At 37.1% G+C, this 18,192-nt stretch overlaps 1 protein-coding gene across 2 annotated transcripts in view; it reads left to right on the top strand.

The window, feature by feature from the left end:
• Positions 1-18,192, top strand: part of LOC135216896 (uncharacterized) — a 198,156-nt gene that overhangs the window by 166,620 nt on the left and 13,344 nt on the right. The window contains exons 4-5 of one of the 2 annotated variants that reach the window (XR_010314954.1): positions 4,224-4,284; positions 4,627-4,708. The gene's annotated coding sequence lies outside the window, so the exon portion shown is untranslated. Of the gene's footprint in view, positions 1-4,223; positions 4,709-18,192 lie in introns of both variants that reach the window. The other variant, XR_010314953.1, reaches the window with a different exon arrangement.

The following is an 18,192-nucleotide window of genomic DNA, read 5'->3' as shown; positions in this document are numbered from 1 at the left end:
AGGAAGTCTTCGACAGCCTCAGGAAGAAGTGGCCTGTTACAGCTGGTCTGTTTGCCACCCCACTGAATTTTTGGTGCCAGATCTTCTTCGCCCCTTACCAGACTCCTCAGAGTGCCAGGACAGACGCTCTTTTGCAGGGCTGGGAAGGCCTTCAAGCCTATGGGATTGTGTGTCTACTGTCCTATGTGTTCGGACCCTAAGGTTCTATACACAAGGTTGCGGTACTTGATCATTCATCCAGAAGGTGTTGCATGCAGTTCCAAGCTCTACATAACTCCAAACCAGACTGAGGAGTGAACTCATCTGTACTGGTAAGAACTCGTCTCGCCATCCAAGCACTTGTAATAGTGGGCGCTCGAAGAGCATTAGAATTCCCACTCTCAGCGAGAAAAACCTGACTCTTGTATGACAATAGTCGGGCGAGCTTTTTTCTCGGCCTGGCACTCAAAAATATGATGAAGCTGAGTACTCGGCGAGCGCCAACGAAGAAACCAAGGGATCAAGGCGCTCGGAGAGACTCCTGATTTCTTTAATAATCATCGGGAATACCTGTTGCCCGAGTGTTTGGAAATCTCAGAAGACCAAATCGCCCTGTGAATGCTAGAAATTCCAATTAATTTAATGGCTTAGCGAGACTCCCGATGTTCGTAATAACAATTACTGGGAATGTCTGTCTCGCCCGAGTGTTTGGAAAATACAAAAAAACCATAACGCTCCGGGAATGCCAGAAATTCCCAGGAATTCGAGCATTCAGCGAGATTCCTGGTTATCGTAGTAACAATTCTCAGGAATTCTCGTCTTGTCCAAGTATTTGCAGATATTAGAAGACCAAAACACTCATAGAGTGCTAGAAATTCCAAAGAATTCTATGCGCTCAGTGAGACCCCCGAATTTCATCAAACGATCATCAGGGTGGGACCCCTCCTCAACTCCCGTAGAAATCGAGGAGGAACGGGCATAAAAACCAGTCCTAAATGTGAGCATTTAAGACTGGAATGAGAGTATAATTCAATAGAATATACAATCGAGGCTCCCAAAACGCAAGAAGCCATAGGGGACTGTGATTGAAATCCGTCCAAAGGACAGAAAAAGCCGGAGACATAGTTTCCAGTTATTTGACATAAGATCCTTCCTCAGTGACGTGGACGTACTTTCCGGTAGGACCCTAAAGTCCCTCTAGGAATATAGCCCCCTGGCACTGAATCCTACAGAAAGCCCTCTACAGGATCCCTCCTATTCACCTCGCCTGTCTGCCTAGCCATAGGAAGTAGAGGGAATAGAGGAGGAAGAATGGACGCTCTCGCTCGCCTTGCTAGCGGAACTAGCGGGAGAAGCGAGTCACAGGTAGCCATCAACCTACGGTGATGGCCGCTCTGCGATTCTAAGAAAGCATTGTCGTCTGGAGAAAACGCTTTTTCGTGGATGGTTATGAAACTCTCGTACGGCAGGCGAAACGCTTGCCGCCACCGCGACCGGTTGGTCACGCAAAGGTGACTGTTGTCTGGGTGGGGCTGAGCGTGCACTGATACCGTCCTCCGATGCGTCCAAGTCCTCATCGAGGCCGAAACCTCTCAAGAGGACCAAATGGGGGAGCCCCTGCTGGTCTCTGCATGCACGGTTCCGCGGGACCGTCTCGTCAACCCTGGGAAACGAGCAATCACCACAAGAGCGATCACTGGCCTGCGGCCCCATTCTCGAGGATGAGTTGGGGAGCCAAGATAACCATGGTGTGGATGTGGACTCTGTTATCACTGCGGAATGGTGACATTTTGGGGTTCCAATTGTTGTTACCTAAGGATAGACTGGAAGCGGCCATCGATTGACAATGTACAGAGTGATGAGGTCCCAGAATGTCAAGATGACATTGGTGGTGACTATATAGCCACAGGCAGAATGGTTTTTGGACCTGCTTTTGCTGCTATCAGAAGTTCCGAGTGAGTTACCTTCCTGGTACAAACTACTATGTCAACCTCATGTGGAGAGGTATCACCAATCGATCCTATCCCTATCTCTTCATGGATGGAGAATATCAAGTATCTCCTGCAAGAGAGAGGCTTTTTTCAATGAAGAGAGTCTCAGATGTCAGGCTATATCAGGAGGTCCTCAATGTCTGTATACATTTCAGATTGGGTTGTCGCAAAGCTTTTGTTAGCACAGGCCGGGTCAAGAAAGAAATGCTCAAGAATACAAGCTTTATTTTGGCTACGAGAAACAATCATGAATACCTATTCAACTTTGCCGGTAGCTTCAGGCAATTTCATTGCATGCAAGAGTGCATGGCATTAAGAGGCCTAAGGTCCTCATTGACATTCAAGAAGAATATGTCTGTTCATAGAATTTTGAATGCTAGTTCATGGCTATGCCAAACCACTTTCACTTCCTTTTCCTTGAAGGATATTGCCCATAGGTCCTTGGACACTTTACCTTGGGTTCGATGGTGGCTACTCAACAATTGATTGATTTGTTGGTTCTTACTGGCATCGCAACGACGAGGGTATTGACGCCGGGCTACTCAACAAATTATGTAGCTCATCCAGTGCTCGTGGCTGTTCATTTTGTATCTTGTCGAAGATGATAGTATGAAAGTGAAATGGATGAGATAACTGGTCTCGTTTCTTTTCCTCTCTCTGTGTTCTTCTTTACCTGTGGGCAGTAAGAAGTGTTCTGTCACGAACTTTTTGTTAGCACAGGCTGGGTCAAGAAAGAAATGTTCAAGAATACAAGGTTGTTTTGGCTATGAGAAACAATCATGAATACCTATTCAACTTCACCAGTAGCTTCATGCAATTTCATTGCATGCAAGAGTGCACGGCGTCAAGAGGCCTAAGCTCCTCGTTGATATTCAAGAAGAATATGACTGTTCATAATATTTTCAATGCTAGTTCATGGCTATGCCAAACCACTTTCACTTCTTCTCCTTGAAGGATATTGCCCATAGGTCCTTGGACACTTTTCCTTGGGTCCTGTATTGGCTACTCAGCAAGTTGTGTAGCTCATCTAGTGCTCATGGCTGTTCAGTTTGTATCTTGTTGAAGGTGATGGTATGAAAGTGAAATGGATGAGATGACTGGTCTCGTTTCTTTTCCTCTTACTGTCTTCTTCTTTACCTGTGGGCAGTAAGAAGAGTGCTCTGTCATGAGCATGAACTGACATGATTCAGGTGAGTGCAGTGGCCGTACTCTTAGAGTGATTATTAATGATACGATACCTTTATACGATACCTTTCAGTAGTAATGCATTTCTCTCTTTGGCAAAGAGAGTGAGGAATGATAAACTTACATAAGTGGCTATATTGATTTGTTATTGGAACCGACAGCTTCTTATCTTCTGAATATACAGTGAACTGTGACATTGTATTGAAATCCAGAAGTCTGATCCTAAGATATACTATACAGTATATCTATGGTTCAGAAATAAAGAAGTCTCTTATTCAAGAAAATGACCGGGTGTGCTTAACCTCCAGTCAGTTAATATTACTTACCTCCCACCAAAAGTAAGTCTGTCCTAATGTTAAGACCAAAGGTTTGTTTTGTAAATGAACAAATGACAAAGTTATTAAATTAATTTGTATTTTTCATAACTAACAACCTGAAGTATTAACATTTAAGGCCCATCTCTAATCACTCCTTTGACAGTTTAACTGTGATTGGAAGAATAACTGGTGAAGTTATGGGTTGCTGCTTGGGCTGTGGATGTCCAACTTAACTCGTGACTAAGGGCAGATGTCACTAGTCCCTTGCATATACAATTTTATTGTTTTTTTATTGGTCCCAGCTGGTGCTAGAAGATTGATCCCAATGTTAAGACCTCAGGTTTGTTAGTTTTGAAAAATACAAATGAATAAATTTGTCATTTTTTAATAATTTTGTATTTTTCATAGGTATACAAACCAGAGCATGTTATGTTTTTTAGTCCCACCTCTACACCTCCAGTCCCTGCTGCTATAGGAAGTGCAAAGGCGATGGATACTGAGAGAGGGATATATACTCTCCTGTTCACTCCCACCTCCACCTGTTGACGAACTGGTTAACTACTGTGTTACCAAATTTTGACCAGTTTCCAGCCCCTGGTTTGTAGCCCTAGGAAAAATACAAATTGTTATTCAAAATTTGTTACATTTCAAATATGTACCACATTTGATAAACAACCATTAAACTTTCAGTTATTAGTGTGTGTGAAAGTGTTCTTTAACTTATAGTTATCCTTCTGTTGATCTCTTTCAGGTGCAGCAGGATATGATTATGCAGATGTGCAGATAGTCAAAAGTTATGGAGTACATATCAAGTTTGTGTTTTGAAAGTTATTGGCATTTTACAAATAACATTACATGCCTCATAGACTTATTTAATTTTTTTTTATTGGAGTTTGTTTGAAGTTATGTTCATTTTTCATTTATGTAATAAATCTATGTTAATATCCTAGGTAATTGCTCCATGGTTTAAAATGGATGGGAAAAGTTTTTGATTACTTGAAGGGTAATTAAGGATCATTATTTTCTGTAGTGAAAAAATATGTAAATAATTAGAGGATTTTATGAACTAACTAAGTCTTGAGGGACAGCTGTAAATTTGTTTGTATAAAACACTGATTTTGAAAATTTTATTCCCTGATTTTTCTGACGTTCAGCAAGATGTTATATCCTTTCATCACAATGAAACTGTTGCTTTATGGATATCAACTTATGCATGGGATAGCTCTAATATTAAAGGTATGTGAATAATGTAATATTGTAAGATTCAATCTGTACATTTAAGTAGTATTAAGGTTTTTTTATTTAAATTTCATAAATATTTTGATTGAAATTTCATAAATAATTTTTAAGTGTATGTTATTTATTTATCTCAAAATGGAGGCAGAACGGGTGAGATTGTATGACTGCAAACATTGTTCTAAGGTATTTCTAACAAAAAGTGGGTTGAAAAGACACATGTCGGGACATCTAACTGTAAAGCCATTTAAATGTCAGATGTGTGGAACAGGATTCTGCCATAAATCCAGTTTCAAGAGACATATACTGAAGAATTCTTGCACACCAGTTGATCTGAGTAAACCTCAAACCCACAAACTTGTGGAAAAACTTAGCAGGAGCCAGTATTCATGCCCAGTGTGTGGTGTGGGATTTGCTCATAAATACACTTTTAAAACTCACATGGTAATGAATATGTGTAAAGTATTAGAAACAGAACAGAACTCTTTATCTGGGTCATCATCTGTTGAAAATTTGTCACAGGGGGAATCACTGACAGTTATTAATAGTAATGTTCCTAAGAAAAGTGCAGAGAGTCCAGATTTGGGAATGAATGATGAGACAATGGAGAAAGGGGCTGCTCATGGCTCTCAGGAAACTTGTATTGTGTGTAGAAAGATATTCCCTTCAAAAGCAGACTTAGAACTCCATGTTAAGGATCACTTGAAAAAGAAATCCAAATCCTTTACTAAAACCAGTGGTATAAAAAATACTGATGAAGACAGTGCTCAAAATTTGCTTAAAGTGTTTTCTTGTAAATTGTGCGGTAAGATTACTAAGACTTTTATGGGATTGAATGCTCATTCCAGACACTGTACTGGTAGTGTAAAGAATAAGTGCTCAGTTTGTGATAGGAGCTTTACTAAACCATGTCTCTTGAGGAGGCATATGAAGAGACATGGGATAAATTTACACATGGGTAGAGTAAAAAGGAGAAAATTTCCAAAATCTGTGGCATACGTCGATTCAGAGCCTCCATCACCAGATATGCTAACAGGAACTAATTTGCACATGAAAAATCAAGCTGTATCGTTGAGAAAGGAAAAGGAAACAGTTTTGTTTGGGAAGGCTGCTTCAACAGAAGATGAACATTCTGATGACTATGATGAAATGACAGTTTATATAACAGAGGAACAAGTGGAAGAACGTGATCTTATAGAGTGTGACAGATTAGACAAGAGTGATCACAGTGTGCATATTGCAGAAGATCCTTTGATTGACCATTCAATTGATGATATATGTGATAGTTCAGACTTGTGCTTTTTAGAGAATTCCCAAAGAACAGGGGAAGAGAGGATAGTACAAAGTAATAATTCTATAGAATCTGTAGTTCACAGGGTTCATGATAAGTTTATAGAACCAGTACCAGATATTTGTTTAAGTACCCAAAAATCTACTTGTTCAACAATAAATCTTTGTTCCGCTACTAATATTAGTGCTTCCCATATCACAGATAATGGTTGTTCTGATGCCTACAATGTTAGTTACAACAAAAACACTGAAAGTAACAATTATCTCGCACAAGGCAGTATTGAATATAATGAGCTACATTCAAGTTTATCAGTGTCTGAACAAATTGAAAACTCAGGTTTAGATCCAGTTACTATTACTAATGAAATAAACCTCTCTGAAAGTTCCAGTTATATACAAGCTCAGGTAGAAAGTTCTGTTGCAGAAGGTATGTGCCAGGAGAATTGTGGTAATGAATTTTCTGTCAAAAGAAAGGAAATTACAACAGTTTATATAGAAGAAGATTTGAATGAAGAAGTTGAGCTGTTTGAAGAGCTGACCAGAACTACGACAGAAAAAAATTGTACCAGTGCCGATCCTCTTACAAGGGATTTACTTGGGAGTGAAAAGGTTTTTTCTGAGGACAAGAAACCAGATTTTCCAGATCAAACAGAGCACAAGTACTCTTGTAATATTTGTCGAATGACCTTTAACCAAAAGAACACTCTACGTAAACATATGACTGAGCATGGAGAGAAACAGAAATTCAAGTGCTCTGTGTGTTGGGGGGATTTCTTGTTCGAAAGTGATCTAGCTAAACACATGGAGTCTCATGAGAAAAGTCAACAATATACATGTAATTTTTGTGGATTGAATTTTGTAAAGAAGTGTGGCCTAGTTGGTCATCTTAAGACACATTTAGATGTGCAATCTTTTTCTTGTGATATGTGTGATAAGACATTTGCTACAAAGACCCCTTTTATTAAACATCGGAGGGAGCATAATGCTAAAAAAAGAAATGTTTTAGAGATTGTAAATAATGAACAGGAAAATAGTGCATTAGACACACAGGAAAACAATAGATTGGATGAAATTGCTCCTAGTGGAAAAGAATTTAATAAGGAAAGTGTTCTTTCCAGCTTTACAGTTGTATTTGGTTTGGAAACATCAGAAGGTAATGCTTATGATAGACAGGTTGCCAGAAAATATAAATGTAATGTTTGTGAAAGGATGTTTAATGGAAGAGTTGGTCTTAAAAGGCATCTTAAAAAGCATGATAATCCCAGTTTATGTATTAGTGCTAAAGATATAAAACCTGTTAGCTTTGGTTGTGATGTTTGTCATAAGCAGTTCAGGAAAAGAAACCACCTTGCAAGACATTATTCTGTTCACAAAAATTATTCATGTTCTGTTTGCCAACAGACTTTTAAATCTGAGAGAACACTAACTTTCCATTACAAAGAACATGTGAAGGATGAGAAATTATTAGACCAAGATATGACAAATGCATCTGATCCACAATGTTCAGAATTTGACAAAGAATATGAACCCAATTCTTCTGATTTAGACATTTCTATAGAAACATGTAGTAAAGAAAACCCCCCTGAGAAGGTAATTTCAGTTAGAGAAACTTTCCTTATGGAAACTGATAATATAGCTGATGGTACCATTGAGAGTAAAACATCACAGTCACTGAAGCAGCATGGAAAATTAGTTATATCTAAATACCAGCAAGAAAAAAATACTTTGTATAATGACCAAAATATTATGCCTGATGTCCAGCAAGAAACTACCTCATTGCTTTGTGTTCAACAAAAAAAACCAGATCCAGAACAAGGTGATGATAGCAGGCAAGTTGAAGATAAGTTACATAAAAGAAAGTTTGTATGTCACACATGTGGCAGAACCTTTAATAAAAAGAGTTGCCTGTCAATGCATTCTCACATTCATAAAGGAAACAGGCCTTTTTCTTGTCCAATGTGTCCGCTGACTTTCCTTTGTGATAAGTCACTTAATGTCCACCTGTACCAACACAAGAAATTAAGTTCTCCAGATACTGGAAAAGAAGTGTTTAGAATAAAAAATGTTAACCCCAAGAAAGTTGACAAATCAGGCCCACCAGTGAATGATGCTTCTCCAATTGATAGCCTTGGTGGTGGTGATGGTGAAAGGAAGAAACTCATAAGAGAGTGCAGGTTAGCAGGTCCCAGACTGCAAGATAGTGATGAAATTCTACTCGCGTGCCTGTACTGTAATAAAAGATGCTTGACAAAAAGTGCTCTGGCAAATCATATCAAAACTCACACTGAGTTTGAGCATTTTCCATGTAAACTGTGTGGTGTAACATTTTATTTTGAAGATACACTTTTATCCCATCAGAAAAAGTATCATAATTTAGACCAAACAAATGTATCTCACAGGAATAATAAAGTTGTTGAAAGTAAGGAGGAACACAGCGTAAATATAGAGATACAATCTAAGGAAAGTGAAATAACAATGAGTTTAAGTGCTATTGATGAAAATGTAAAACTTGGTTGTGAATCAGAAAAGAATATACCTTTTAGTTGCTCAGGGAATGAAACTAAAGGTAGAATTGGTGACAGTAAACCCCCCTGCCAAGAGGATCTTCATTTAAGAAATATGCCAGATGTTAGTGAAGATAACTTTATCACCCAGAAAAATCCAAATAAAATTGAAACTTACGAAAACAATTTTGTGGAAGGCCAATCAGCCATAGGAAGGACAATGACAGAGGTTCCAGATAAGAAGAGAAAGCTTAGATATGTTTGTTCAGTTTGTGGTAAAGTGTTCCTCTACCATCGCATGTATATGAGACATAAGTTGTTAAGATGTCGTAGGACAAACGCTTACACTTGCCAAAATCTAGGGTGTGACAGATCGTTTAGCCGTAGGTATAATCTTAATCGTCATATGAAAGTACACTTTAAGTCAAAACTTGGTTTGCTAAGCAAAAAAATTGTAAAACGAAACTTATATAATGAAGTAAAACGAAATTTATATAATGAATTGAACTGCAAATCAAAGTTTAAAAATAAAGCATCTCTTGAATATAACACTGAGTCAGTGGTAAGTGAACACAATCATAACCTCTGTGAAATGGAGGATTTAAAGGAAAGTGATCATGAGCATATAAAAGTGCCCCACAATGTTAGTTCATTTCCAGATACTTATGAATTCAGAGAAGAAGTAGATGATGAAGAAAAAGGACAGATTGCTTTAAAGGAATTTAGAATTAAGAAACAAGAAGATCAAACACTTTCAGATCCCAGGAAACTTGAACCATATGGGAAATGTGCAGCAGCTATTACACCTACAAAAGAACCTACAAAATTGAAGGATCTTTTAACAATTAACCAAGAAGAACAGTATAACCACATATCACCTACATCTAGTTGTGAAAGTGACGAGATTGTTGAAAAGTTGTCCGAGGATGATAGTGAAGGAGATAATTTTATGTGGAGAAATAAGCAAAGTAAAAAGAGAAAGGTCTACTCCTGTAAAGTGTGTAACATCAATCTCTTAAGGTATCAGAGCTTTACAAACCATATGAAATTGCACAAGGAACTTTCTGACCTGAAGTGCTCATCATGTGGAAAGTGTTTCTCTAATGAACCTGAGCTTGTCATGCATGAGAAGACACATTCTTCTGAATTGGTCATAGACGATGATTCAAAACATTTACTTGAAAAGAAAAAAGGTACTAATCGGGAATTATCTCCAAATGTATTGTTAAATGAGGACTGCCAGTCAAGTCCAGCTTTGAGATTGCCAGTTTCAGGTCAATTCATTAGTGTAAAAGCAACTTCAGAAATAATTACAGAAAAGGAAACCTTGAGAGATCTTGCACCTAAATCTAAGAGAATTCGGTTACAGAAATGTGAATATGATTGCAAAGTTTGTGGAAGACTAATCTTGCATGCTGTTGATTTTGTTATGCATTTAAGTTTTCATAGAGATAGGGATGAACTTCTGCATTCTTACTATGGACCTTCTGATCATTTGTATGATGTGATCCAGCTCATTGTACAAACACCTATTTGTAATGTGTGTAGGAAGGTTTTCTGTATTTGCCAAGCCCTGGGGTTAGGGGAGGATCAGGACATAGATATGTACAAATGTGATGTATGCGAGATGAAATTTATGGTGAGGTGGTCCCTTGCTGATCACATGTCGCAGCATGGTGACACAATTGAGGATTCGCTGATGATTAAAGATATGAAAGCATACTTAATAAAAACTATAGGTAATGTGAACTCAAGTGACGATTCCATGCGAAAAAGAGAGTCAGAAGGTGGACGTTTCCATTGTAGTATATGTGGAAAGACCACTGAAAATGCTGCTGACTATATTTTGCATCTAAAGACCCATGAGAGAGCTCATTCCTACAAGTGTGGCTTCTGCCAAAAATCATTCAAGAAGAAACTGGCTCGAAATAATCACATGAGAATCCATAAAAAAACTAGAAAAGACCATCTTCCAAAAGATCCTTTCAAACAAGAAGAGAAACAGAATTTTGGAAGATTATCCACCAAAAAGAATTCAGAAGATACAAATGTTTCAGAGAAAAGGCATGAAGAGTTATGTAAAAGAAAAGGTATAGAATTAAGCACAGTAGTATGCCCTAGAAATGAAGTTGACAATGGTTGTTTTAAATCCACTGAGGGTATCATTGGTGAAAGAGAAAACAAGGAAACTTCCAGTTCTGAAAAGAGTGTTTCTGTCCATTGTGTAGTATTTGGTAATACGATTGACATAGGAACCAAAGAAGAAAACAGACAAAATGATGGTAACATGATTGATGTAAGTAGTGTTAGTAATAAGAGTACTAGAAACAATGCAGCTGTATCTAGTAAGGAAGCATATGTATGTCCTGTATGCAATGAATCTTTTACAAGATATCAGAAACTTCTGAGTCATGAAAAAGTGCATTTTGAGCCAGTGATGTACGACTGTGAGAAGTGTAAACATTTTTTTCAGTGCAAGGAAGATTATGATGAACACTTAAAGACACACTCAAGTAGGAATTTCTCAAAGTATTATGGATGCCCAGTTTGTGGTAAGAAAATGGCAAATCATGCAAACTTCTTAAGGCATTGTGCGAGTCACTCTCCTATGCACAATAGTCAGACTCTTGCTTCGAGTGGAAAGGATAAGTCTTTTGAGAATACCTTGGTCTTAAAATCTTTGGATGGTGAAGATAGCTTTTTGTCCGCTGACCAGAAAAGAGAGATGATAAAACCATTGGTGCCCAGTTCAGTGATTGATCTAGATACAGAATTAGGAAGTGAGAATGAGAACAAACCTGCTGATTTGTTAGCTGGAATTAGGGACTACAAATTACTGGAAGCCAAAAAATCAGATGGTTCAGAAGAAAAATCATTGCACTGCAAATTTTGTGACTTGGTATTCACTTCTCTGGTAGATTTTCATAAACATAATTTAATTCATGATTTTACGTGCAAGTTTTGTGGACACACATTTTCAAGAAAATCAAAATACAAAATGCATGTGAAGAGACATTCGGCCAAGGATAAGCGATGTAAGAGATGTTGGAGAAGATTCTTAAGAAATCGGGAGTTTGAGCTTCACAAGAAAACACACAGGATTGAGTCTGTCAAAAATAAAGACTCCACTGCTCAAGATAGTAGAGAAGAGCCAAATACCTCCAGTGATGACATTGATTTATTATCAAAGCATCTGATTAAAGGAAATCTAAAAATAGATGAAAATGAAAGTAAAATAAAGGAAAAAGGATGCAGAAATAGAACTAGTAAACTAGTTAACTATTCTCTACATTTAGAGAATGAAGGATTAGATTATGATGACTTGAAAATGTTAAACTTGGAACAAGATCCTTTAAATAGTCATGAAAATGTAACCATTCTGAAAAATCCAGAAAAAGGAGGCACTACAGATGCTGGGATAAGAGTCCAAAAGCTTTTGGATAAGAAATTGCATAAATGCTGTGTATGTGGGGAAAGTTTTCCGAGCAATGCTAAGTATCTTGAACATAAAAAGGTTCATTCGAAAGACCCGCAGATTACCTGCAGTATCTGTAAACAAAGATTTGGTATTAGAGCATATGTTGAGCATATAGATGACCTCAACTGTATGGCATCTTATTCATGTTTTCAGTGTGGGAAGCAGTTTTCTGATCATCAGTTATTTACAGATCACTGTAAGGAGCATGACATAATGAACGACACTGAAAAGTTGGCTACACCTGATGCAGATCCCTTGACTACAGGAAATGACTCCAGTTCTTGTCCAAATGTAACTGAAAAGCTAGATTGTTTGAAACTTGCTTCGGACAATGTAATGTCTAACAGTAATGCCTGTCATATATGTCACAGGAAATGTGAATCATCATATATTTTGAATATTCATATGGAAGACCATTTTAAGAATAAGCCATTCAAGTGTGATATTTGTTTGAAAAGTTTACAGAGTAAACAAAAATTTAAAAAACACTTAGAGAATCACTTGCTAAATAGTTTTATATGTAGAATTTGTAATAAATCATTCACACATCAGTATATGTTGGTGAGTCACCTTCAGAAAAAGCACACTTTAACATTAGAATCAGCCATGCGCTTGGTTGAAGTACAGGATGAAAAAAAGTGTGATGAGGCAGTGGAAAGAGATGAAAGTGTCAGGACATGTAATATAGTAGTACATGGTACCTGTGATGTCATACCTGGGGTAGTTGAGAGTTTTATATGTAGTATTTGCTCTAAATCATTCTCACATAAATACAAATTGGTTACTCATCTTCGGAAAAGCCACAAATTAGATTTAGAACAAGCAAAACAGTTAGCTGCAGAAGCACAGTTCAAGGAAAGAGTTAATGTCACAGAAACTGAAGAAAGTGAAAGTTCTAGCACCTTTGTGCAAAGAGATGGGTTGGTTAGTACAGCATATGAAAGTGAGTTGGAACTAAAGGCCAAAGAAATTTCTGTTGGTAAGAGGGAGAAAAAGAAAAAAATGGGAGAAGACTTACCATCTGTTATTTCAGATACATCAGTAGATAAAATTTCTGTTTCTGGAAGAAAAAGTTTGGTTTGTCCTCTTTGTGGTAAAGTATGCTCTTGTCGTAGCAATCTCAATGACCATGTCATTTCACATTCTAGTGATAAACCATGGAGGTGTCCTGATTGTAAAATAAAGTTTAAGAGACTTTGGGACCGCAACCGACACATTAGAAATAAACATGGGTGTGATCCAAAGACTTTATTGGCAAAGTTTGGTGGAACTGTCCGGGGATTAGATGCAGCTAGTACACGGTATGACTGTGCAGTATGTGACAAGCGTTTCTTGTATGACAGTGTTTTAAAAATGCACATGATGTTTCATACAGGGGAGAGTTCTTTGGATTATGTTGCATGTGAAGAAGAAGAGTTCTATGAGTGTGCTGTCGAAAGGAATGAGGATGATGGATTACCTGGTCTGGAACGTGTGTTACAAGAAACTAGATCAAATGATGAAAAGGTATATGTTGCTGATTATCTTGATAGGGAATATAATACTGAAGATGCTGCTATTGAAATCAAAGAAGAAATAATTGACATTGATGATGTGGAAGACATCATCACTGAGGATTTTGATGTATTCAGTGATTTGGTGTTGGAACCAGAAAGAGATTCATTACAGGTACAGGATTCGCCTCTTCCTTCAGTAGACGAAGAATCAGGGGAAATGAATGCTCTAAGTCTTGATAGAAATGATGTAATGGATGTTCAAAATGAGAAGAGAGAAAATGTAAACATTAGCGAAAGTAATGCTTGTAGCATTGTAACTGATAAAAATTCTGACAGTTTGCAGGCTGAAGAGCTACCCAGTGTTGATGAATGTCTGGAGTCTCTTAATAGTAAAGGTAATGAAATGACTTGTGATATTAAAAGTACAGATGTTACAAGCTCTGGTTTAAATACGTGTGGGAGTTATTTAGATTTGAATAATGAAATTAACAGGAAAAATATGATTACAGATGAGACATCTAAAGATATGGGTCAAGATCAGTTAGGAAGTGTAAGTCAAGACAATGTCTGCTGTGGCAGTAAAGGTACTGAAATAGAAAATGCAGATACAAACAGCTTACATGCTAACAGAGATGCTGAATCAGATAATGGCCTTGCAAAAGACACTCCTTTAGGGTTGGGGTTAAGTGAGCTTTCTAGAGAAGTTAAAATGTTAATAGAAACCAGAGAGAGAAAAAGAAAGAGTTTTGTATCAAAGAAGAATGTATATTGCAGTTTATGTGATTTGTATTTTAGTACTCAAAGACAACTCTTTGGTCATATTCATATTCATTCTGGATGTGTATTTTACCAGTGTGATGTGTGTGGGGAAACTCTGAAGAATAGCAAACAGTATAAGGAGCATGCATTGTCTCATATAACAGATTATTTTGATTGCAATGATGAAGCATATTATATTATCAAAAAGGAAACTGGGAAGTCTACTAAGTTCAGCTGCAGCATTTGTGGAAAATCTTTTGCTTCCAGGCATCAGCTAACAGGTCACTTGCATGTGCATTCAAGAGAATTTACTCGATCATGTGAAGCTTGTGGGGAAACTTTTGAAAGCAACAGGCTTGCTGTAAATCATCTATATGAACATCTCACACTTCTCTTCAAGGGACCAACTGTAGCCCAGATTAGAGAGGTCACAGAGCTGAAAGAAGTACACTCGAACAATGTACCTTCTGTAAGTGAATTAGAGTACAGTCATCAGGAGATTAGTACCAATATGACAGAATCTTATGAGAAGCAGGATAATAATGGCAACAAAGAAGTGAGAAGTAGAAGTGCTGAGCCTGAATTGTGCCACAACAAAATAATTACCCACAATGATTCTGTATCCAGCCATGAGGAAATGACAGTCTCCAGTGAGGAAGAAAAAATTACAAACATCGAGTCAGAATCCTATCGTGACACTGCAGAAATTACCAATGAAAACTCAGAATTCATCCCTGCACAAATGAATGCTACCACTAACAGTTCAGAATCTTGCCAGGAGGAATTTAGTCACACGCCAGAATTATGCTACAAGGAAATAAATACTAGTACCAACCCACTAGAATCCTTCCATGAGGAAGATGAAATTACCAGTGACATGCCAAAAGGATTTCACAAGGACTCCCCTGAAATCTGCTCTATGGAAGTGAGAATTGATATTGACAAGCCAAAGGTTGCTCTGGTTGAACCAGAACTTACACCTTGTGAATCAGATATGACTTCATTTGAGTCTGAATTTTCACCTACTGTGGAATTGTCAGAGTCAACAGTGCACAATAAAGAAATTAATTCTTCTAAAGAAATCAATAAACTTGATGCAGATTTTAAGCCATACTCCTGCATGTACTGTAGTAAACTCTTCCTAAGGAAAGATAGTATGAGAATTCACATGAGGTTGCATACAGGAGACCGAATACTGGAATGTGATGTATGTTCCAAAACATTTGTCAAGAAATCTCATCTTACCAAGCATATGAAAGTACATTCTAAATCATTTAGCAATTAGAAGATATGCAGATTCTGTATGGGAATCAGTACAGTATATTGTATGCATGTTCAATTTAGATTTAATGGGATGTAATAGAAGGAGATTTTCTGAGTTTAGTGTTGTGATGAATTCATTTTTACCTTAAGGCATTACTATATGTACATAATGCACGTAAAAAGTGATATTATTTAAGCAAAGGCCTCTCGTTATTGTTCATGGTAGTATAATAGACTAATACTGTAATCTGATTATTCTCCCATTTAGTTCCCATTCATACAATCCATAATTTTTTTTAAAAGTATTTTTGTATTCTGTCCTGGTCTGGGTATATTTAGAAAGGCAGTACTAAAAGCACACTACGTACTATACATGGTACCTATACTGGTTTATTATTTGGCTTATATCAGGTTACTGTGCTATATACGTATACTACGTATACATACTGTTTTAGCCGTGGTTTTCAAGATAATACATGTATTATTTCCATAATGGTTCTCATTTCATTGAAAGTTATTATCTGGCTTGGATATGTAAGTATATTCTAAATTAAACTTTCACTAAATATATAACAAAATTACAAGAGGGCGAACCTACATCTTTGAATGAGGGAGGTGAATGGATGATTAAGAACATTATAAACATGAAAAAATATTAAGTTGGTTGCTAAATTGTGTCTGATGCAATTTCCAAAGATAGAAATGTAACAAGCCCATATTTACTTACTTTTATACACATGTATAGTTATTTAGCCTTTATTTTTTATAAGAATGATTTTTATGTTAATTTGCAGTTTGCCCTTCAAATACTCAATTCATGAGGCATGGTGGCATGTTTTAACTTTTAGTCTATAGTTCAGGGTGTTACTGATATATATTTTCTGGTGAAGCTACAAAAAAGTTCAAGTTAATTTGCTATAAGATATATCCTCAAGAATAATAGAAATATCCTCAAGAATAATAGATATAGGCATTATGTATCATGAACGGCTTTGTGATTTTACAAAGAATATGGTTATATATTCAGTAAAATTATAGTACATAGACATGATGATTCATGAGGCATATTTTTAATACTGTAACAAAAGCTTTTGAATAACCTCAAGCTAACATTATAACATTGACAGCTGAATTACGTGAGTTGGAAGATGTAACTAAAAAATAGTGAATTTTTATCTGAATTGCATAGATGGTACATGAGCCTAGAATATTTTATTAGAATACATCAAAGCTCTTTCTAATACAAATACTTGATTTAAGATTCTTTTTTTTTTAATACTTACCCCTCCATTACATAACTTATTTCTGCACCAGCAGTAATTCAACAGATTTAAAAAAAAATGAGAATGTACTTGGTTTTCTAAGAATATCTATTTCTATCCATCTGCTTGCACCACCTCCTACCAGGAGAATGATTGGCACAAATACCTGTAGCCGGTCAGTCTACCTCTTTCCACTTTAAATATGGGGAGGCAGGGAGGGCAACTGATACAATGGAGAGGTAAGTATTTAGAAAATAAAATATGTAAACCTTAAATTAAGTAGTATGTATATTTTTAAATGAACCTTGCCTCTCCATTATATAGCTGATTCACACATTTAACATGGAGGTGGGCAAAGTGAAAATCAGCAGGCCCTTTAAAGGCTATACATACAAATATGTACACATAAGTGTTTGCTTACCCAGTGAAACCAATCCACCGGCTATTACTGCTGCCTTGAGAAGATTGTCACTCAGGTACAAGAACCTCATCATGAGGATACCCGAGAGGTCTCTGGAGGATGCCCCCTTCAGCAGAACGGAGGGTGGGGCTACTGTGCCCAACTACTGTAGTACCTACAGACATGAAGTTACACGTCCTATACACAACCTTAATTACCTCCAAGCTTCCCAGCAAAACACAAATGGAGCTGAAAACTGCAGACAGAAAAGCTACCGATTGATTCAAGACATAATATCCCCTGCATAAACAAGATTGTATTGAATTTCTACATTGTAAAGATAATTAATTGCAAAAATAGAATTACACCACCATTGGGCCGCCTAAATAACTTTCTCTTTAAGGATAAGTTTTTTATAAGAATTCAAAGATGTAGCCACTGCTTGAATGTCATGTGGCTTTACCTTCAGGGTAGATAATACATCAAGATCCAATTTTGCATGAGAGTCCTTCACCAAGGACCTAATGAAAAAGGTCATTGCATTTTTACTCATTAGTAGGTCTGGATTCTGGAAACTACGAAAGAGTGTCTTGACATTAGCCCTGATGTCTTTCGTGCAATTCAGATAAATCCGTAAAGCCCTCACAGGACACTAAAGGGAATATTTCATTGGGTACCAAAGATTCCAAACTAGGTAGGCACATTGTTTTAGGCAAAGGTTAGCCCTCAAATCATTCTATGCCCAAAACAAAGGCAGAAAGGAAAGAACTGCCTTATCCTTAGCAAAACTTCCATAAAAGACAAAGCTTGTATTTCACTCACCCTTTTAGCTGTAGCCAAGGCCACCAAGAAGAGAGATTTAATTGAAAGTTCTGTCAATGAGGCCTGTTTCAAAGGTTTAAAAGGTGGTAACGAGAAACCTTTGAACGCCATCTAGGTTCCAAGATAAAGAGGGCACCAGACACTTGGGAAACTCCTGTTGAAAACCTCTAATTAAATATTTTATATCTTCCTTCTCAGACAGATGCAGGC

The sequence above is a fragment of the Macrobrachium nipponense genome, chromosome 6 (assembly GCF_015104395.2).
Source record: "Macrobrachium nipponense isolate FS-2020 chromosome 6, ASM1510439v2, whole genome shotgun sequence".
NCBI lineage: Eukaryota > Metazoa > Arthropoda > Malacostraca > Decapoda > Palaemonidae > Macrobrachium > Macrobrachium nipponense.
The sequence above is the reverse complement of the archived record's forward strand: the minus strand, read 5'-3'. Positions and strand labels throughout refer to the sequence as shown.